Source organism: Microtus ochrogaster, unplaced genomic scaffold (genome assembly GCF_000317375.1).
Source record: "Microtus ochrogaster isolate Prairie Vole_2 unplaced genomic scaffold, MicOch1.0 UNK57, whole genome shotgun sequence".
Classification (NCBI taxonomy): domain Eukaryota; kingdom Metazoa; phylum Chordata; class Mammalia; order Rodentia; family Cricetidae; genus Microtus; species Microtus ochrogaster.
Window position 1 is genome coordinate 2,247,152 of NW_004949155.1, and position 5,750 is coordinate 2,252,901.

The window sequence follows — 5,750 nt, forward strand, 5'->3', positions numbered from 1 at the left end:
ATTTTTGAGAAAAATTCAAGGAAACAACATCCTTCACAATATTCATAAACAATATGAAATATCTTGGGGTAACTTTATTGAGTAAGTAAGTAAGTAAATGAAAGATCTGTATGACAAGAACTTCAAGTCCTTGTTTGGATGCACACCTTCCTAGACCTGGATGGAGGGGGAGTGCCTTGGACTTCCCACAGGGCAGGGCACCTTGACTTCTCTTAGGACTGGAGAGGGAGGGGGAGAGAGAGTGGGGGAGTGGGATGGAGATGGAGGGATGGGGAGAGGAAGAAATTTTTAATAAATAAAAAAAGCAAAAAAAGAACTTCAAGTCTTTGAAAAAAGAAATTGGAGAACATATCAGAAAATGGAAAGCCCTCCCATGCTCATGGATCAGCAGGATTAACAGTAAAAACAGCCATCTCACCAAAAGCAATCCCCAGATTCAACGGAATCCCCATCAAAATTTCAACACAATTTTGTACAGACCTTGAAAGAACAATATTAAACTTCATATGGCAAAACAAAAGACCCACTATAGTTAAAACAATCCTATACAATAAAAGAACTTTCAGAGGTATCACCATCCCCGATCTCAAACTCTACTATAATGCTTATAGTAATAAAAAACACATGGTATTGGTATAAATAAACAGGTGAATCCACAGACAGGCACATCAGTGGAATCAAATCAAAGGCCCAGACATAAACCCATACACCTACGGGCACCTGTTTTTGCCAAAGAAGCCAGAAGTGTACAATGGAAAAAAAGAAAGCATCTTCAACAAATGGTGATGACATAACTGGATGTCTCCATGTAGAAGAATGCAAGTGGATCCATATCTATTGCCCTGCACAAAACTCAAGCCTAAGTGGATCAAAGACCTCAATATAAATCTAGGCACACTGAACCTGATATAAGAGAAAGTGGGGAATAGCCTTAAATGCATTGGCACAGGAGACAACTTCCTGAATAGAGAGCTAGTAGCACAGACATTAAGATTGACAATTAATAAATGAGACCTCATGAAACTGAAAGTTTTCTATAAGGCAAAGGACACTGTTAATAGGACAAAATTGCCAGCAGTCTACAGGATGGGAAAAGATCTTCACTATCCTCATATCTGACAAAGGGCAAATCTCCAAAATATATTAACAAGTCAAGAAACTAGACATCAAAACCCCCAAATAATCCAATTAATAACGATTTAACAATATTAATAATCCAATAAATACAGATATAAATAGACAATTCTCAGTAGTAGAATATCAAATGGCTGAGGAACACTTAAAGAAATGTTCAACATCCTTAGCCCTCAGGAAAATACAAATCAAAACAACTCTGAGATTCCATCTTACACCTGTCAGAATGGCTAAGGTCATAAAGTAGAAGTGGATCTGGTTTTCGGGCTGGCGGGCTGGCAGGACTATGGGGATGCCTGTGGAGATGGCTTGCACAGCCGGGCGGTCCCCAGCCAACCAGGACAGGTTTATTTGTATCTACCCCACTTATTTATTTATTTATTTATTTATTTATTTATTTATAAATATTTATTTATTTATTTATTATGTATACAATATTCTTTCTGCGTGTATGCCTGAAGGCCATAAGAGGGCACCAGACCTCATTTCAGATGGTTGTGAGCCACCATGTGGTTGCTGGGAATTGAACTCAGGACCTTTGGAAGAGCAGGCAATGCTCTTAACCACTGAGCCATCTCTCCAGCCCCTACCCCACTTATTTAAATACTAAGAAGACCACAGTGGAGGAGAGGCAGATTTCCATAAGTAAGGGTGTAGAAAACCCTACCTACTGAGATTCAGGATGTATGCTCAGCAGTCGGACTGAATGTATTTCAGGAGGAAAACAAAATGTACTCCAGAGAATGGAACCGTGATGTTCAGTACAGAGGCAGAGTCCAGGTTCAGCTCAAACAGGAAGATGGCAGCCTCCGTCTTGTCCAGTTCCTGTCATGTAAGTCAGTGATGCTATGTGTAGCAGAAATGATAACTAAGCTAAAAACAAGGACACAAAAACCAGGAGGTGCTGACCCAAGTCTTCAGCAAGGAGAGGACAGTAAAAAGGGAAAAGGGAAGAAGAAGTGAAGCGGTGTTAACGCAAAGCACACAGTCCTACTGAGACATGGGCATGTTTGTGTCTGCGGAACAGCTTTTGTTTGTGTCATTTAACTGAACTATGAACAAGTATGTCTCCCATCTTCATCAACAGCGTTAACAATGAGATAAGTTTACATCAAAAGTTTGCATCTAGCTTTTATTCTGTAAAAAGGAAAGATTGTGTGTGTAGAAGAAAGAAGAATATTTTTAAAAGATAATGACTGTCCCATAAGCTACTCGAAGTCCTGTATCTGTTTGTCCTCTCTGTAAACAAATTTCAGGTAAATAAGTTTAATAAAATTTGAAATACACACCCATACACACACACACACACACACACACACACACACACACACACAAACCACAAGTGACAGTTCATGCTGGAGAGGATGTGGAGCAAGGGGAGCACTCCTCCACTGTTTGTGGGAATATAAACTTGTACAGCCACTTTGGAAATCTATATGTGTAGGCAGAGCCCACTCATTTGTTTTCAGCCACCCACACCCAAAATAATCAAACAGAAACTGTATTAATTACAACAACGCTTAGCCAATCACTTAAGTGTTTTGATAGCTAGCTCTTATATCTTAAATTAACCCATTTCTATTATTTTATGTTTTACCTCATGGCTCATGGTTTACCAGTACTGGCGCATAGGTGTCTTTCTCCTCTGGTGGCTACATGGTGTCTCTCTGACTCTGCCTTCTTTCCTCCTCTATCTGCTTGGAATTCTTGCCTTGCTCTGTTCTGCTAAGCCACTGGCCAAAATATGTTTATTCATTAACCGATAAAAGCAATACATATGTAAAAGAATTTCCTGCATCATATATGGCCATTTCTCATAAAATTGGAAGTCAATCTATCTATAGCTATAGACCCAGCTATATTGTAACTCTTGGGCATATACCCAAAGGACACTCAATCATACCAAAGGACACTTGCTTAACTATGTTCATAGTTGCTTTATTTGTAGTGCTCAGAACCTCTCATTCTTGGCCTGCTTTCCATAAGCAATTCTGTGCTGGGTGCACAGGGGCTGTTTGAGCAGGGAGCAGACTGTGTAAGAAGGGAGAGAGAAGTTACTAAGTCATTTGCTGCCTGGTTCTATTTAAGTGGACAAGTAAAATTCAACTCCTGGGACTGGTTTTGAGGATGAAACACAATGCTGTACAAATAGATATATTCATGAAGTAAAATGAGACACTTGGCCAAGATCCTAGCAAGAATCTGTCTCCCTACTTTGCCCCAGGCTCAGTCCATAGAAACATGTTGTTTCTTGTAATATGCACCCTGAGACTTCTGCCTTCCTTATTTCCCTGACCTTTTGCAAGACCAAGTGTCCTTTGGCAGCCATATTTCTGCACTTTTAACATGCTAGGTGTTGTTGCCCTTAATATTCTTAATATATGATTAAGGTCTTCATTCTTCAATATAAACTATGCTGTTTCTTGTAAAGTATTTCATATGCTGCTTGTTTGTGAAATGAAACCTCAGACAAGCTCAAAATGGAAAGATGTATAGGGTAGGATCTTGAAAAGATGGTTGCTCCCCCATTCTCATGCAATGTTGTTTACAACAGACATGGAGCAACCTCAGTGTTTTTTTTAACAGGTGAACATTAAAGAAATCTAGGTATGTACATACAATGGAATGTATTTTTAGCTTTAAAATTGAAGAAAACACTGCTGTTCGTGATGGCAGGAATGAATGAACATTCAGGACACCGTGCTTTAGAGAAATTCCAGATTTAGAGAAATTAAAAACAGACTGAAAGAATTTACTTTAGTTCACGTACAACTTTATATTGTTATAATACCTATTCTTTCTAAAAGTATCTATTGATTCAATATAACATCATCAAAATTTTTAGACTCCCCCTAAAAAACTGAGGAGCTGAACATAAATATATATGGTGAGCTAGATATGTTGATCTTGTAATCTGAGCACTCAGCAGAAGTGCTGCAAATTTGATTTTGTCCTGGCTTCTATATATAGTTCAAAGCCAGCCTGGGCTATATAGTGTACCCTGGTCTTAGAAATCAAACAAATAAATAAAATATGTATAGAACTGCAAAAGTCTCATAAAAGTCAAAGTTATTTTGAAAAAATTATGAAGGACTTGCACTTTTCAGTAAAAGTTAATTCATGATGCAGCAATCAAGACATCATGATGACATGGTAATAAGGACAGGCATATGCAGATCGATGAAACGGAATTGAAAGTCTAGAAGGAATCTTTACATTTAGGGATCTGGTGAGTTGGAAGATCTCTGGGCAGATCAAGGGAAAAAGAAATGGGTACAGGTTTTTGCAGCACAATAAGTTTTGTGGGGCGAGGCTTGGACAGAATTTACTGAGAGGGTGTGTCCCTGACCACAGGAGACCTTCTTCTTCCAAATTATACCACAGGGACACGATTCAGAAGGTAAAGTGGATAAGAACATTTTCTTGGAGAGGTGAAGCAGTGTTGGCTTCTGGATAGGTGATGCTCTTCAGTGAGATGAGGAATTCCTTGGTCACAGACTTCTAAAAGATAGAGGTTTTGGACTCTCTTCTGGTTAGAGCTTTGTTTAATCTATGACTAACAGATGTTAGATGCTTTTTTGAGCAACTGATGGGCTATAAAAACACCAATATAATTATTTTTGCTATAGTAAAAGTTGTATAAGAATTTGAGTTTGATGCCGACATGCTTTGAGCTAATAGTCTGAACTTGCATTGAAGAAGTAAACAACATAGGGGTTATGCTTGACTCACTAATATAACACGATCAACTAATTTTATGATAAAAGTTTCAAGATAATTCATTGAGGTATGAAGAAAACTTTTTAGACTGTCTGGGACAAATGGATCTTTACCTGCAGGAAACTAAGCCAGAGCTAATAACACAACATACACAAATTAACTCAAAGAGAGATCCATAAAGAGATCTATAGAACTACACTGAAGATATTTAAATATTTAAGAACAACACAGAAGGAAGTCTCTGATACCTTAGATTACAAAGAGATTTCTTACTCATGAAAAAATATTTAAGAACAACACAGGAGGAAGTCTCTGATACCTTCGATTACATGGAGATTACTTATGACATCAAACATGGTCTACCAAAAATAAAATTGGGCTGGGGAGATGATGCAGCCAGTAAAGAACTTGCTCTTCAAACAAGAGGACCTAAGTTTGTATCTTCATCTATCCACATGAAAGTCAGCTGCTGCAGTGCACTTATAATCTCAGTACTGGTGGGGTACAAGAGACAAAAGGATCCTTGGAGTTTGTTGGCCAGTCAATCTACCTGCATCAGTGAGCTCTAGGATCAATGAGAGACTCTGTCTCAAAGACTAAGTGGCAAATGATTGAGGGAGGCATCTGACATCTATTTCTGGTCTCCACATACATATGCACTCATGTATATGTAGGCATATACACACATACACACACAAAATTGAATCATCAAAATTCAAAAGTATTTCAAAAACACTATTCTATTAGGTATTAAAAGATATGCAACATACTGATAGAAATTACCAACCAACATTTTTTCTCCATTGATCCATCAGTAGACGTTGTAGCTATTTCCAACTTTAAAAGATTTTGCAGCCGGGCAGGCGGTGGTGGCGCACGCCTTTAATCCCAGCACT

General features: G+C 38.3%; 1 pseudogene; it reads left to right on the plus strand.

Annotated features, from left to right (window-relative positions):
* The first annotated feature begins 1,438 nt into the window (after positions 1 to 1,438).
* LOC101985017 lies at positions 1,439 to 2,097 on the plus strand (annotated as a pseudogene).
* Positions 2,098 to 5,750: the final 3,653 nt, after the last annotated feature.